Raw genomic sequence first — 17,854 nt, 5'->3', positions numbered from 1 at the left:
CTTTAAGTTTGGTTTCTGGAGAATTGCTACTTTCTTTTTGTGATACTGTGTTACCATGGTTCTTCAAGGTGCTTGATATGTTGCTCCTACGCTGATACATTGTTCTTAACTGACTTATTTGGAGCAGTGAACAACTCCTTTAGGTAAAACTTGTTTTCCTTATACTTGGTTGTAAGGATTAAACGTTCGCAATAAGAGGCCTTTCTTGTGATGGGAGTAAAGGAGGAGAGTGAAAGAGCTGTCTTAAAGCTAAATTTTTTTTTTTTTTTAAAGCTAAGAACATGCCATCTGGCCCTATTTAGTTCAGTTCAGTCGCTCAGTCATGTCCGACTCTTTGCAACCCCATGAATCGCAGCACGCCAGGCCTCCCTGTCCATCACCAACTCCCGGAGTTTACTCAAACTCATGTCCATCGAGTCGGTGATGCCATCCAGCCATCTCATCCTCTGTCGTCCCCTTCTCCTCCTGCCCCTAATCCCTCCCAGCATCAGGGTCTTTTCCAATGAGTCAACTCTTCACATGAGGTCCCCATTACTTCATGGCAAATAGAAGGGGAGGAGGTGGAAGAAGTGACAGAGTTCCTCTTCTTGGGCTGTAAAATCACTGTGGATGGTGACTGCAGCCGTGACATCAAAAGACAGTTGCTTCTCAGCAGGAAAGCTATGACAAACCTAAACTGTGTTGAAAAGCAGAGACATTACGCTACTGACAAAGTATAGTCAAGGCTATGGTCTTCCCAGTTATCACATACGGTTGTGACAGCTGGACTGTAAAGAAGGCAGAGTGTTGAAGAATTGATGCCTTCGAACTGTGGTGCTGGAGAAGATTCCTGAGAGTCCCTTGGATGGCGAGGAGATCAAACCGGTCAATCTTAAGGGAAATCAACCCTGAATATTCATTGGAAGGACTGATGCTGAAGTTCCCATATTTTGGTCACCTGATACGAACAGCTGATACATTGGAAAAGTCCCTGACGCTGGAAAAGATTGAGGGCAGAAGGAGAAGAGAGCATCAGAGGATAAGATGACTGGATGGCAGCACTGAATCAATGGACATGAACTTGGGCAAATTTCGGGAAACGGTGAGGAACAGGGAGGCCTGGCCTCCTGCAGTCCATGAGGTCACAAAGTCAAGACACAACTGTGTGACTGAACAACAACAACTTGTGCCTTCCAGTAGGTGATGCTATAGCGCAAGCTTTGGAGTTCTCTTACCTGAGCTACCTCTGGTTATGAAAGTGAAAGTATTAGTCACTTAGTCCTGTCTCTTTGCGACCCCATGGACCCCACGGACTGTAGCCCGCCAGGCTCCTCTGTCCATGAAATCCTCCAGGCAAGAATACGGGGCTGGGTAGCCGTTCCCTTGATTGAACCTGAGTCTCCTGCATTGCAAGCAGATTCTTTACATCGGAGCCACTAGGAATCCCCCAATTTTGGGTGCTCATTCTCAAATATTCAATATGTATAATTGAATATTTGAGAATGAGCACTTTCCACTCTTAGAGGCAGGTTTGATCCCTAGGTCAGGAAGGTCCCTTGGAGGCAGGATGGCAACCCACTCCAGTATTCTTGCCTGAAGAATCCCATGGATAGAGGAGGAGCCTGGCGGGTGAAGCCGGGCGGGCCACATCCCATGGGGTGGCAAAAGAGTCAGACATGACTTATCGATGAGACAACACCTTTCAGTTCTCCACTACCTCTGTTGGTGGTGTCCCCTGTGCCCTCATTGTTGCTGTGTTTTGGTGCCTTGCTGCTGCCAATGTTGCTGGCATCGCCACCTGGGGCACTGGGAGGGTACATGCCTCCACCATGTCTGGGGTCTCCTGGCTCTGCCACAGGGGGGATCCAGGATGGCAGGCATCTCTGCCATGACCAGAGTGGTCAGGTTGGTGGGCTCTGCTGCTGCAGACAGGGCAGGCGCTGGAGCTGTGGGTCCCTTGTAGCTGAATGGACAGGGTCACAGGCCCTGCTGCTGCTACTGTGACTCCCTGTGGCTTCGAGCATTGCTGCAACTGGGAGGTTGCTGTCACGGGTACTGTCTCCCCTGATGCCACTGGTTTCTCAGCAAGATCAGCTACTGTGGCCAGGTTCCAGGGATCAGGTCATGAACCACCTTGGCTGTCCCCCTTCTTCTGCCTCCTCTGTGTGTTCCAATCCACCTACCTTCAGATACACACTTCTGAGGAATTCTCTGGTGTTCTGATGTGTTGGGAAGAGGCACCTTTGCTGAGTTATGGGTGTTTTGCTGGTTGTGGGTTGAAGGGGAGAGACAAAGGGAGTGTCTTAAGCTGCCGTGATGCTGAAGTCACTCCTAAAATCAGGCAGCATAGTTTTTCGTTTTGTTTTTTAAATTGTATTTATTTACTTTGACTGTGCTGGGTCTTCTTTGCTGTGCAAGGGCATTTTCTAGTCGCAGGGAGCGGGAGCTACTCTCTAGATCCAGCACACAGGCTTCTCACTGTGGTGGCTTCTTTTGTTGTGGAGCGTGGGCTCTAGGGCACAGCTTCAGTAGTTGTGTCGCGTCAGTTTAGTTGCCCCTCAGCATGCAGGATCTTCTGGGACCAGGGATCAAACCCATGTCCTGTGCATTGGCAGGCAGATTCCTAACCACTGGACCATCAAGGAAGTCCAGACAGCATACAATTTTAATCTAACCTGACAATCTCTGCCTTTATTTGGTATGTTTCATTCATTTATGTGTAATGCAATTATTAATAAATTGGACTTAGATCTATCATTTTATTATTTGTTTTCTGTTTGTTCCCCCTGTGTTTTGTTCTTATCTTTTCCCCTTTTTGCCTTCTTTTGAGTTTGAGTTGTTTTCATTTAATTACTGTATTGGTTTCCCCAACACCTCCTCCCCTCTCCCCCATACACTTGCTGCTAATAGGTAATCCTTCCCTGTCCTCTGAAAAGAGAGTTTCTTAAAATTTTTATGCCTTTGTTTGCTGCCCCGATCTGGGATTTGGATCACCATCTGGTTAAAGTTGGGCTTCCTTGGTGGTCAGACAATAAAGAATCTGCCTGCAATTCAGGAGACCCGGATTCGATCCCAGGGTTGGAAAGAGACCCTGGAGAACTGAATGGCTACTGACTCCAATATTCTTGCCTGGAGAATTCCATGGACTGAGGAGCTGGGTGGGCTACATTCCATGGGGTCGCAGAGAGTCTGAGCAACTAACACTTTCACTTCTTCATTGGTTAAAGTAGGAAGATACAGGAAGGTAAAAAAAACCCACAAAACTTTACCACCATATCAGTAATTTTTCAGATTTTGACTTCCCTTCCCAACCTGCCTTCTCTCAATTACTTTTCAGGATTCTTGGGAAGTTGTTTTATGTTTTCTGGCTAGAACTTTTAGTTGTAATTAGTGAGAGCTTACTTGTAGTAGGCTTGACCAATCTTAATGAGAACCATAAGGAAACACACACAAAAAATCGACCGAGAAGAGGGACATTATTTTGAGTTTTTCAAGTATCTTTTATGTCCTGCTTAATTGAAAACAGTTGAATCCTGGTATCTGCTTCTGCATTCAGTGTATTGTGAAGCGTTGTTTTGGGTGAAGTATATTAGGAAAATCTGGCCTCACATGTATAAGCAGTTATAGAGGTATATTTAAAAGATTTACTAAAAATATTATAAAAAGGTGTATTGAAAAGATTTGTATCTAAAAGAAAAATGTGGCTCTTTTTTTTTAACACTACAGCAGAACTCTTCAAATGGTAGTTTCTTAAAGGTTAGTTGCAATGTGCAGTCTGAAACCGTATCAACAAAATTTTAGAAACTCTATTGGTCTGTCTTGCACTTTGAATAGATCTTTTAAAATATTATTTAATTTTATTTTTGGTTGTGCTGCATTTTCATCGCTGCGCGGGCTTTTCTCTAGTTGTGGAGAGCGAGGGCTACTCTCCAGTCGTGGTGCTTGGGCTTCTCATTGCAGTGGCTTCTCTTACTCATTGTGAAGTACAGGCTCTAGCGTGTGCATGCTTCAGTAGTTGTGGTTCTCGGGCCCTAGAGCATAGGTCAATAGTTGTGGCGCAGGGCTTAGGTGGGCTTCTCAGGTGGTGCTAGTGGTAAAGAACCCGCCTGCCAAAGCAGGAGACATAAGAGATGAGGGTTCGATCCCTGGGTGGGGAAGATCCCCTGGAGAAGGGAACAGCAGCCCACTCCAGTATTCTTGCCTGGAGAATCTCATGGACAGAGGAGCCTGATGGGCTGCAGTCCATGGGGTCGCAGAGTCGGACACCACTGAGGCCACTTAGCAGCGGCAGCAGGGGCTCAGGTGCCCTGCAGCATGTGGGATCTTCCCCGATCAGGGATCAAACATGCATCTCCTGCATTGGCAGGCAGATTTTTTTTTTTACCACTGAGCCACCAGGGAAGCCCTTGAGTACATCTTTTACCTATTCACTGTTTTGTAACATCATGCATCAGATAACTGGAAAATATTGCTGTAGTGAGTTATTCAATTTTTCAAAAATGTTGAAACATTTCATTATATAATATAAAAAAAATCATAGTCATAAGTATCCACATTGATCTTATCAGAAAATCTGTAAATATTTAGAAGGTTGTTAGACACAAGGTGGCAGATATGTGTTTCTCCTTGAAGGTTCAGATTTTATCATCTGTCACAAATTCAGTCAATTATTATCCTTAAAGGGGAGTTTCACTTTGTTCTTTTTCAGAAAATACCTGCCAGATAATCAAGTCTATGGTTTTAAAATTGTTCTTTCAATGTAAAAAAAAAAAGTTATGCTATGACAAAAGCTGGCAGTACAGTTCGTAACTCAAATAATCAAACAAATGCTTTTTCTTGAGACAGTCATCATATATCATTATGCAGCTTTATATCTACCTTGCATTTTGTCATGCAGTATATTAAAGTGATATGTACTCAAGGGTGGAGATTTCATGGAATTAATCATTTAAAAACTGGATATTATTGTTTTTTGCTATGAGTGCTTGTGTAGAATACAATAATTTCTAGGACGTTGGGTGCCGCTGCCTTGATTTGCAACAAGAGCCAGGAACTCTCTTAGTTGCAGCACGCGGGATCTTCGTTGCGTCATATGTTATCTTTTGCCGTGGCGCATAGACTCTGCAGTTTTGGCACCCAGGCTTCAGTAACTGTGGCACATGGACTCTCTAGTTGTGACGTGCCAGCTCTGGAGCTCACAGGCTCAGTAGCTGCAGTGTGAGAGTTTAGTTGCTCCTTGGCATATGGGATCTGAGTTATCTGACCAGGAATCAAACCCACGTCCCCTGCATGCAAGGTGGATTCTTAAGCACCAGACCATCAAGGAACTCCCAAGAGACAGGATTTTTACATGCTGCTGTTTTTGCAGATTTTAACATAATGCAAAATCCGAATAACATCTTAGATTTGCTATGAAAATAAGCTTGACCCAGGGGACCCCCTGAAAGCATTGAGGAGATGCAGGGGTCTGCAGATCCACTTTGAAAAGCACTCTACTAACAGAAAAGATAAGGGAAACATTTGTGGGTCTCCTACAGGAATAACAAGAATAAAAACGGATCTCACTTAACTCAGCCAGGAGGTTAGAGCCAGAGAGACCTGAAGAATAAGTAGGAATTAGATCAGTGAGGGAGGGCATTCCAGACTAAAAGAAGCAGGGCAAGTGAGAGAATGTGTAGGAGACATAAGGGGACCAGGAGTGATGAGTTGAAATAGGAAAGAAGAGCTGGAGGCATAATTTGCAGTCTTGAATATTATCTAAGGAGTTTAAAATCTATCCTAAATGGAAGGGACAAGCACTGAAGGGTTTTAAGCTGGGAGATGACTTGACAAGATTTTACTTGTTTAGGATGATCATTCTTATTGTAGTGAAGATATGGATGCAAAGGGGAAAAGACTTTGAGCAATGGCTCTGAATCCATTAGTAAAATGGCAGTTGAGAAGAAGAAAGAAATGAAAGTGTTAGTAGCTCAGTCTTGTCCAACACTTTGTGACGGCATGGACTGTAGCCCACCAGATCTCTGTCCATGGAATTCTCCAGGCAAGAAGACTGGAGTGATAAATGAGTGGGTAAAAGATTGGTTAAATGTTCCCTTCTCCAGGGAATCTTCCCAACCCCGGGATCAAACCTCTGTCTCCTGCATTGCAGGCAGTTTCTTTACTGTCTGAGCCACCAGGAACTTGGAAATAAATAGATGAATTTGAGGCAACCCACTCCAGTATTCTTGCCTGGAAAAGTTCATGGACAGAGGATCTGGGCAAGCTACAGTCCACAGGGTCACAAAGAGTCAGACACAACTGAGTTACTAACACTAACACACACTATATATTAACTTAAAAAAAATTAAACAGGCATTTTACTCTTGGTTTTCTGGAGAACTGATGCCAATGGTGGCATCATTCACTGAGATTAAGAATAAGAGAAGAACCTAGGTAGGTTGGAGCGAGACAGTGAGGTTTGGGATATACTAAGTTTGAAGTGACTTTGAGATATCCAGTAGACAGATACACCATCTGGAACTCAAAGAAGAGCTATTCTTAAAATTTTCAAAATCCTCTCTTGGTGTAGAATCATGGATTTTTCTCCTGAACTTGTCCCCCTGTTATCAAGAATTACTGTGTCATGTTCCTTATCACTGTACTTATATTGGCCTAGCACCAGTGACTTAGTCTTTACATCTCAGCCATTATATGGTGGTAAATAGTGAATATTGATAACTTCTGTATGGGATCTTATTTACAATAAGAAATATAACAAAAGCAGGAGGTCATTTAGAGTCATTACAAGGTATGAGTCACCTTATGGTTGTATCTGAAACCAGGAAAAGGTTTGAGAAGGCTTAGAAAGAGTGTAGAGTGTTAGAAGAGGCAACAGTGATACAGGCTTGAGGATGAGTGGTGGCAGAGGATAAGGAGCTTGAAAGTTGCAACCCGAGGGGTTAGATGGAAACCAGGGTGGGGGGTGTGTGTGTGCATGCACACACACATGCACATAAGTACGTGCTGTCAGAGAAACCAGTAGAGGGAGAAAATTTCAAAAAAAACAGGTGCTTGTGAGAGACCACACCACAGCAGGAAGATGTCCTCTGGATTTAATTACAGGGGTTATTGGCAACCTTGGTATAAACTCAGTAAAGTGGTGGGGTAAAAAATAGACTGTAAGGGCTGAAGAATGTAGAAAGAATAAATGTAGAAGAATATAGAAAGTTGAGTCAGTGAGTGTATACAGCTCTTTCAAGAAACTTGACTCTATAGAAAGGGGAGTTAGAGGGCTTCATTTAGGGCAGAATGCATTGTTAGAAAAGTGTGTGTGTGTATGTGTGTGCAAGTACATATGTATTTTAAAGAAATTGAACATGATTATAAAATGATGTGTAGGAGCAGAGATTTAGAGAATGAGGTTAATTGGTGAAGCCTGTCTCCTGACACAAGGAGAGGGGGATAGTATTTTGATTAGGTTGCCCTCTATCTTCAGTTCCTTTAACTTTATGCCTCTAAGTAAGGGGCATGAGAACTGGAAACTACCTCTATTTGATGATAATATGATTATAAGAGGATCAGTGAAGGGACTTTCCTGGAGGTCAAGTGTTTAAGACTGCACTCCCAATGCAGAGGGCATGGGTTACTAAGATCCCGCATGCTGCACGGTGTGGCCAAAGTAAAAAATAAATAAATAAAAAGAATTGGTGAAAAGCAACCATCAACAGGAGAATTTAGTGAAGTAGCATGAGACACAATTAATATACAGAAATCAACAGCCTTCAGCAGTATCCAGTTAGAAGAGGTCACAAAAGAGCACACCCTCTACACAAGAGCAAACAGTAATGATAATAAAATACCCAAGCAGAAACTTAGCAAGAAACCTGTAAAGCTTATATGAGGAAAACTATAAATACCCATAAAGGACAGAAAAGTAAACATGAACAAATGGAAGGCCAATTTCTTTGAATAGAAGTCTCACATAATATAGTAATTCTTTCGAAGTTAATTTATAAATGCAACAGAACTCCCTCAAAACTATCATCAGGTTTTTATCTAGAATTAGAAAAGTTGATTATAAAAACATATTTGAAAGAATAAACAAGCACAGCTAGGAAAGTTCTTAGAAAAAGGACCATGACAGGTAGGTACTACCAGAGAGTTAAATATAGTATAAAACTTCTGTAATTACAACAATGAGGAATTAGCACATGAATGGATAGACCAAAAAATAGTATAGGAAATTCAGAAAGCAGACACAAGTGCATATAGAAATTTAGTATATAATAAAGGTTGCATCTCAAATCACTGGAGGGAAGAATTATTTTTTAATAAATACTGGGGTAAGTGGATAATCATATGGAAAAAGATCAAATTGAATCTACTCCCTATACCATACATAAGAATAAATTTTAAGAGTCAGAGATCTGAATTTTAAAAGAAGAAACTATGAATATACTAAAAGAAAACAATGAATTGATGTATAATCTTCAAGTAGGCAAAATTTGCTAACCATGATTCAGAATGTAGAAGCAGTAAAAGAAAAGATACATTTGACTACATAAATTTTTGCATAGCAAAAAATACAATGAGAGAAGTACAAAGACAAAAGAACAGAATTCATGGAAAACACAAGTCCTTAAACAAATGAGCAGATGGTTGACCTCTTATAATACTTAAAATGCAAAATAAAACTACATTGAGATATAATTTCTTTATCTGATTGACAACATACTTTGTTGTAATGTTGTGGGGAAATTGGCACCCTCATATTGCTGGTGGGAATGAAAAATAGTACAAACCTTAAAGAGTCCGCCTACATGCAGGAGACCTGGGTTTGATCCCTGGGTCAGGAAGATCCTCTGGAGGAGGGCATGGCAACCCACTCCAGTATTCTTGCCTGGAGGATCCCATGGACAGAGGAGCCTGTCAGGCTACAGTTTATGGGGTCACAAAGAGTCAGAAACAACTGAATGACTTTCACTCATACGGAGGAGGATCTGGTAATCTCCAGCAAAGTCACATACATGTAGCTTTTTACATATCAATCTCACTTCTAACAAACTTATATATTCCCTTTGATCCAGAAATTCTCATTTTACTCTCATTTCTAGGGTTCTATCACAAAGGTACAGTGACAAAAATACAAAATAATGAAAGTACAAGGGTATTTATGGTAGTACTTTTTGTAACAGAAAAATACTTGAAACCAAAATATCCATCAGTAGCGGAATGATTGAATAAACTTAAGGTGTGTTTACACAGCAGAGTACTATGCAACTCTAAAAAGGAATGGAGATCTTTACACATTGTTATGGTATGATCGCCATGATAAGTGTTACACAAAATACTAAAGTGTAGGATGGTGTATGCAACATGCTACCTTTCATGTAAGAAAGAAGGGAAATGCAAATACACACGTACATGTTTGTGTATTTTCAAAGAGAAACAATGGAAATGAATAAAAATCCCATAAATATAGTTATTTATAGGTGAAAATAAGAAATCTCTTTTTAAGCAGTTCTTTTTCTTTTAATTTTTGTCTGTGCTGGGTCTTCATTGCTGTGCAGGTGTTTCTCTAGTTGTAGCTAGCGGGGGCTATTCTCAAGTTGCGGTGGACAGGTTTCTCATTGGGGCGGCTTCTCTTGTTGCAGAGCACAGGCTCTAGGGTGCGCAGACTTGAGTAGTTGCAGTGTGTGGGTTCAGTAGTTGTGCTTCTCCAAGCTCAATAGTTGCTGGCTCAGGGGCTTAGCTGTCCTGTGGCATGTGGGATCTTCCCGGATCAGGGATGGAACCCGTGTCTCCTACATTGGCAGGCGGATTCTTGACCACCCAGGAAGCCGGGAGAAGAAGAAACGTGATAGAGGGCTCAGAGACGGCAGCTAGACCTCTGGGAATATACCTCATGATAAAACCTGGGCTTTGGAATCGTGCAAACGTTTCATACACTTTTCTCTCTCTCTCTTTTTTTTTCCCGACGTGATCAAAGGGCCGCGACCGCCCCCTCTCCCCCTGCGCCAGGGGTGGCAGAGGACCCGCGGCGCGGATGCTTATAGCCGCAGGTTTCGTCGCCACTCGGCTCTGCCCGCAGCTTCTCCCCTTTCCGGGCCCCAGCGCCTGGGCGTGGCCCACGGCCGGGAGGGGAGGGGGCGAGGCGCTGAGGCCCCGAGGTCCGGCGAAGGCCGCCCCCTCCCCCTCGCCCTTCCTCCGGCGGGACCGCGCCGCTGGACCCGAGGCCCCGGCTTAGGCTGGACCGACGCCTCCCTAGACCCACGGGCACGGGCGCGGGCGAGTCCGGGAACGTGCGCGCGAGACCTGCCATCGCTCATGTCGCGCGGACCAGGGCAGCCGCCGAGGACGCCGCTGGGTCGGAGTAGGGGGTCGCCGGTCGGCAGAGGTAGAAACGAACGGGCCCCAGGGTCCCGCTGCTGCTAGGGAGGCTACAAACCGTTGTGTGGAGGGCTGACTTTCAGTAGATCACAGCGAGCGAGCTGCTCTGCTACAAACGAAACTCCGAAATTTTTTAAAAATTTAAACAAAAAGATAATTCTTTGTCTAGTGCCCAGATTATGGTCTCCAAATGTAATTCGGTAAACTAGTAGGAATCAAAGCTCTTTGAGAAATGACTGATTTCTGGGTTTGGTGAGGAAGTGTACAGTGATGAGCCTGGAACATCTTGTCATACTATAAATCAAGGAGGCTCCTACTGGTCAAGGGTGGAAATTGAAAGAGCAAATATGTTTAAAACCTATATATTCGTAATAATATTAAACACAGACACACACACCCAATGTTTGTTTGCCTTCAGAAAGAGCCTAGTCTGAAAACTGAAGCATTTGAGTTGTTTTTTCTGTATTACCTGCAACTCAGGGCAACCAAGGAATTAATGAGGTATGGTTCTCTGTATAGTAGTGTATGTATATATTAGTATACAGATGTTTCTGTATATAGTAGTTAGTAAATGAAGAAAAAATGATAAATTAGCAATCCCCATTTTACAAAGTCCCTAATGAAATAATAAATCTAGGTAGGTTGCCAGATTCAGCATATAAATTTCATGGGAACTACTTATAAAATTATAGTAGAGTTATACTGAACATGTATGTGTTAGTTGCTCAGTCATGTCCAACTCTTTTTGATCCCATGGACTCTAGCCCTCCAGGCTCCTCTGTCCGTGGAATTAGACAGGCAAGAATACTGGAGAGGGTAGCCATTCTCGTCTCTGAGGGATCTTCCCAACCCAGGGATTGAACCTGGGTCTCCTGCCACCAGGGAAGCCCCATATTGAACATACTTATCCTGAAAATTAATTTTATCTGAAGTTCAAGTTTAACTTAATGTCCTGTATTTGACCTGGCAGCCCTAGATCTAGATAATGATCAACAGTGGATGTTAACATAACTGAGACAGATGCAGAAGTATCATTTAATAAAATTAAACATTCATTTATGTGTAAAAATAACTAAAAATAAAAGGAAATTGTTTAATAGAATAATGTGTACTCACAGAAATACTGTGCAAGCATTGCATTTAGTAGCAAAATGTTGAAAGCCTTTGCTTCCTGATCAGGAGCAAGACTAGAATGCCCTAGTCATGCCTTTTTTTCTACTATGTATTAGAGAGGCTAAAGAAAAGATACAAAGATGAGAAAGAAAGTAGTTAAACTCATTATTCATAAGCCCACGTGGCTCAGTGCATAAAGAACTTGCCTGCAATGCAGGAGATGCAGGAGTCGCAGGTTTGTTCCCCGGGTCAGGAGATCCCCTGGAGAAAGACATGGCAACCCACTCCAGTGTTGTTGCCTGGAGAATCCCATGGACAGAGGAGCCTGGCGGGCTACAGTCCATAGGGGTATAGAGTCAGAAATGACTGAGGCAACTGAGCACATTCATAAGCAATATGATTGGGTACATAAATTTTTTAAAACCCTACCAATAAATTATTAGAATAATAAAGGGTGACTTCTGGTTCCAGACAAGTTGGCAAAGGCTCATTTCTCCCTACCCCTCTCTGATAAGGCCAAGAAAAACTCTAGAAATAATACAACAGACATTTGTAAGAAGTCTGTGAAAGGTACAAAGTAGAAGCCTACATGACTTGGGACCTTAGGACTTGAGGAACAACACAGTAAACCAGCATTTCTCAGCTGATCCAATTACAGGAGGTGGCCCACACCCACAGGCTCCCTAGCCTTCATCCAGCAGCAGAAGGCACCCAAGTAGGTGCTTTTCTCTCCCATGGGCAGTATCGGCAGTGATCAAGCAGGAGCCCTGCTGGCACTGGGCAGTCCAGGAAGAAAGTGCTCCCCACCGCTTCATGCCAGCGTCTCCTACCCATAATCTAGCAGCATCATGCAGACACTAGGAAATTCTTTCAATTTCCACTGGTGGTACCAAAACAAATTGGATGCAAGTGCAACCATAACTAGGGAAAGTGAAAAGACCAGAATAACACTACAAGTCTTCTGAAATTACATTGTCACTGGAACCAGAGCACACAAAACTAGGCCAGGACCTGCATACTAAACCTAAACATGGCAACTGCCTGCTAAAATGGAAGAGTTAAATAAGATCCAGAGTTGTTTTTTTTAATCATAATAGCCAAACTGTTCAGGATATAATAAAATAATCACACATCATAACAAAAACCAGGAAAGTCCCACCTTGAATGAGAAGACAATCAACAGATGCCCACACTGAGTTGAATTAGATGTTGAAATTATCTGACGAAGATGTAAAGTAGCCATCATAAAAATGCTTCATCAAGCAATTACAAATACTCTTGAGACTAAAGAAACAATAGAAAATTTCACCAACGATATAGAAAATATAAAACAATGGAAATGATAAAACTGAGAACTATAATAACTGATATTAAAGACTCACTGGAAAGACTCAAGAGGAGGATGAATATGACAGAGGAAAGCATAAGTGACTCTGAAGATAAAACAATAGAAATTGCCCAATCAAAAAAAAAATCAGAAAAGAAAAATTGACAGGAAAAAAGAACTACCAAATCCTTAGAGAAACTGCAGGACAATTACACAAAATCTAACATTTGTATCACAGAGTAACAGGAGAAAAAGAAAGAGCAGGGCTGAAAAGGTACTTGAAGAAATAATGACTAAACCTTACCAAATTTGGCAGAAGATCTAAACCTACAGATTCAAGAAGCTAAACAGTAAATCCAAAGAAATACACACCAATTACCTTATGAAAACTAGGGCAAGAAAGATCTTGAAAGCACTCAAGACAAGTGATACATTATCTACAGGGAAACACTGATAAAATTACTGTGGGTTTTTCATCTAATACCATTGAAAAGAAAGCATGACATCATATTTTTCAAGTGCCAAGAGTAAAGAACTGTCAACTGTGAATCCTATATCCAGCAAAACTACCCTTCAGGAATTAAAGGGAAATAAATTTTAGGTGAAAAGCTGGTGTCTTTTCAGTAGAACAGCTGTTAAAGAATGGGTAAAGGAAGTTCTCCAAACTCCAAATGATAATAGAAGTCTCAGAACTTCAGAAAGAAAGAAAAACAGAATGGGTAGATATAGTACCTTTCTCAGGACTAAATATATTACCTTGCTCATGAGTTTTAAAAATCAATTATGAAAAAAAAATCAATTATGGCTGAAGAAAAAATTATATTATTTGATGTGGTGCTTACTGTAGATGGAGGTGATACTTGAAACAATTATATTTTTTAAAGTGAAGAAGGTGAAAGAACCCACATGGAAGTAAAGTTTCAGCACTTCAATCAAAGTAAAATATTGAATAATAAGTTACATATTCATTTACAATACCTGAAGCAAGTGGTAACAAATTTTATCCAAAGTAATGGAGAAGACCCTTGAGAATCTCTTGGACTGCAAGGAGGTCAGTCCTATAGGAAATCAATGCTGAATAGTCATTAGAAGGACTGATGCTGAAGCTGCAGCTCCAATACTTTGGCCGCCTGATGCAAAGAGCTGACTCATTAGAAAAGATCCTGATGTTGGGAAAGATTGAAGACAGGAGAAGGGGACGACAGAGGACAAGATGGTTGATTGGCATCACCAACTCAAAGGACATGAGTTTGAGCAAGCTCCAGGAGACGGTGAAGGACGGGGAAGCCTGGTGTGCTGCAGTCCATGGTGTCCAAAAGAATCAGACACGACTGAGTGATGGAACAACAACGAAAATGTACCCAAAAAGAATACAGGGGATTCCCTAGTGGTCCAGTGGTTAAGGAGCCACCTTTCAATGCAAGGGGACACGGATTCAATCCTTGGTCAGGCATGTAAGATCCTACATGCCAAGGGTCAACTAAGCCCACGAGCCACAACTAGAGAAGCCAGGGCACTGCACCTAGAGAAGTCTGCATGTTGCAAGGAAGACCCAACACAGCCAAAAAAAACTACAAGTCAACATGGAATTATACGAAATGCTCATATTAACCCACAAGAATATAAGAAAAAAAGATAGACAAATGAGAAGCAGAGGGGCCAGTGACCTTAGGTTCTTAACCACCAGGGCATTTGCATTTTTAAAAATTTTTAAATATTTATGTAAACTTCACAGATGTAATTCCCATGGTCTATATTCATATCTGGCTAATACATGTATGCTGTATATCATAACAAAATTTGACTAAACCTAAAAATATTCAACTATCACTTCTAGAAAAGGTCTCATGAGCAGAGACCATTGATCGGAGCTGTATACTTGAAGTATAACAAGCATATCCATTTTAAATGACCAGACAGCCTGATTCTCCCACTCTGCTTCTGCAAAGTGTCTATACTAACCTCCAGGGACTTCTCTGGTGGTCCAGAGGTTAAGACTCCACACTCCCAATCCAGGGGTCCTAGGTTCTATCCCTCGTCAGAGATCTAGATTCCACCTGCAGCTACAAACATCAAAGATCCTGCATGCCGCAACTAAGACCCAATGCAGCCAAATAACCGATAAAAATAAATAAATATTAAAATATATACATATACCACTCTCCATTAACGCTATGGGAAGGACAACTTCCATCACAGGCCAATATAACAGACAGAACTGAACCCCACAAATCTCTGTCACTCCTCCAGATCTTCGCTTATTTCTCCATTCCATTCAATCAGGAAATAATTGCTAAGTACTCACCGTGAGCCAGTGCCGGGGTCCAGCCCCAGCAGGATCCAGGGGTACCCTCAGGATGAACGGCGTCGATGAGAGAGAGAGAAAGAGATCAGACCCACAGACCAGGGTGTGCAGCAGAGTCTGGCATCACTTAATTTTTTTACTGTAGCTTTTATACCCTAAGTAGTACATTTTTAAGGGGAGGTGAAAGATAAGCATACAAAGTTTAGTTTAACATTACTTCAGTTTTGTCCTTCATGAAACCAGGGTGTTTTCTGCATACTTCTTTGTTCATGAGCGTCTTCTTTCATAGTGGATCTCTGTACATTATCTTCTGGCCTTGGGGCCTATTAACGTTTTATGACCTAGGTGAAGGCAAAACTGTTTTCGGTAGTCTATTCTTTATTGTTCTATTTTGCCTTGAGTTTAGCAGAAAACAGAAAAGTTGCAGTCTCATGGTACAGCAGGTTGCAACATAGTAGAAATACAATACTGTTAACGCAAAGATCAGCCTTTTTGCAAAAGTTCTCAGCTAAATTTATCTAAAAAGTTTACCACACAAAGGCTCTGTGGCTCTGGTGAGGCAGTCTCTGTTTTGGCACTCTTGGTTAAAATTAACAATTATCTTATTGTTTCCACACTAGGGCTAAACTCTTATTTTTCTAAATCCTTAACTATATTAACAATAGTTTTTACTGCACAACCTCAGCACAATAACAGCTATCAAATGTTGATCCAATAACCACTTTTAGAATAATATTTTTTGTGTTCTCCAATAGGGCTTTCTCACCCGCCGAAGGGCTCTGTGCCTATCAGGGCCTTTTGTGATCAGGTTCTTTATGCTGTTATGATTAAGGTGTTGTGAGCAGTCCTGTGCATTAGTACGCATTTGCCAAACAAGAAAGAGTGCCAGCAAAAGGGTTTTTACTTGAAACATTTCCTTCATCCATGGCCCCTTCATAGGGAACCAGCGTCCAGGAGATTTATTAATTAGGGTTCTATTTTGGTCTTTATTTAGTGAAAGAGGAGCAGGAGAGCTCTCGGCAGGCAACGCAAAGATCCGCAACAGGACGAACAAGGACAACAGCAAGAGGGGGAGGAAACAGGGTTGGGTAGAGGCCGGGGTCAACCTGGAGGGTCCCTTGTACCCTGAACAGCCTTGCGTTTCAGGTCTTCTCCTCATGACCTTGTCATGGGTGGGATCTCCCATAATGGCTCCCGGCAAGCCAGGACTATACCAGGCCCTGGGGATTCACTAATCAGCAAAATAAACACATCCCTATTCAGATTAAGGAGGTCAAAAAAACAATTACAAGGTGATGTGAAATGTGTTTTGGTAACGGAATTACAGGGTTCTGGGAAGGAACTCAACTCTCTGAGCTCTCCGTCTTAAAGGTTTTCCAAAAGCTTCTCTTCACAGGGATTGCATCAGTTCAGCTTTGAAATATTAAGTCAATATTTTTGCCCACTATCTGCTGCCTTTCCTTTGCCTTTCAGGACCATCCATCACTGAGGGGGAAGGTCATGTCTCGGGCAGGAAGTTGCCCTGTGTCTGTCGTTCACCTATTCAAAGAAGAGAAAAAAAAGGTATTATCTCTGGCTGGGAGGCATTCTTTCAACTTCCTGGACTGTCATGTTTCCACGCTAAGTAGGAGAACCCGCTCTACAGAGTCCAGGTGTAAAAGAGTTTCAACACTTGATCCCAGTTCCTGAGAACAGCGAGGAATATTTATTCATTCCTCACCAGAGTCAATAGCTGCCAAAGCTCTGACTCTCACTGACCATTACATCGAACACAAAGTGTCCCTTTGAAAGTCTTTGGTGCTGTTGGTTGAATTGTTAAGTCATGTCTGACTCTTTGCAACCCCATGGAGTGTAGCCCACCAGGCTCCTCTGTCCGTGGGATTTGTCAGAACACGTGTTTATTAGTTTATTCAGTCACAGCACATGCCAAAGTGCCAGGGCTCACATTACTCTTCGGTTTTCTCTAAGTCCCCTCAGAATTCTTATTTCTCACCCCCAGAATATTTCTGGGAAAAAAAATTAATTACTGCTGAAATAAATCCAAGAAAACTCTGTATAAATGGGAAAAAGAATGTTTATGCTGCTGCTTTTTAAATCTTTGTCTTATTAGCCCGCCAGGCATTCTGTCCATGGGATTCTCCAGGCAAGAATACTGGAGCGGGTTGCCATGCCCTGCTCCAGGGGACCTTCTCAACCCAGGGAGCCAACCCACATCTCTTATGTCTCACTGCATTGGCAGGCAGGTTCTTTACCACTAGCACCACCTGGGAAGCCCAAGAATGTTTATGGATTAGATGAATTCAACACATTAAAAAAAAAAGGCCAGTCACAAAATGTTACAGGTTGATGAAATGAACCACATTAAAATTAAGAATTTTTCATTATTAAAAAAGTGAAAGAGAGAATTCCTTGGCAGTCCAGTGGTTGGGACCTGGCACTTTCACTGCTGTGGGTTTGATCCCTGGTCAGGGAAATAAGATCCCACAAGTCTTGTGGATTGAGCCAAAAAAAGAAAAAGATAAATTTTGAAAAGGTAAATCACAGAGTCAGCAAAATATATAACCAATAATTGACTTGTACCCAGAACATATAAAGAATTCATACAGATCAATAAGAAAAAACAGACTACATAATTTTAACAAATGGGCAGACTTGAACAAGCACATCACTAAAATCACCAATTGCAAAAAGATTCTAATCACCAATAACTATGTGAAAAGTTCTCAACCTCATTAAAAGAACAAGGAAATGCACATTAAAAC

This window comes from Cervus elaphus, chromosome 4, assembly GCF_910594005.1.
Source record: "Cervus elaphus chromosome 4, mCerEla1.1, whole genome shotgun sequence".
Taxonomy (NCBI): domain Eukaryota; kingdom Metazoa; phylum Chordata; class Mammalia; order Artiodactyla; family Cervidae; genus Cervus; species Cervus elaphus.
Note: the sequence above shows the minus strand (reverse complement) of the source record.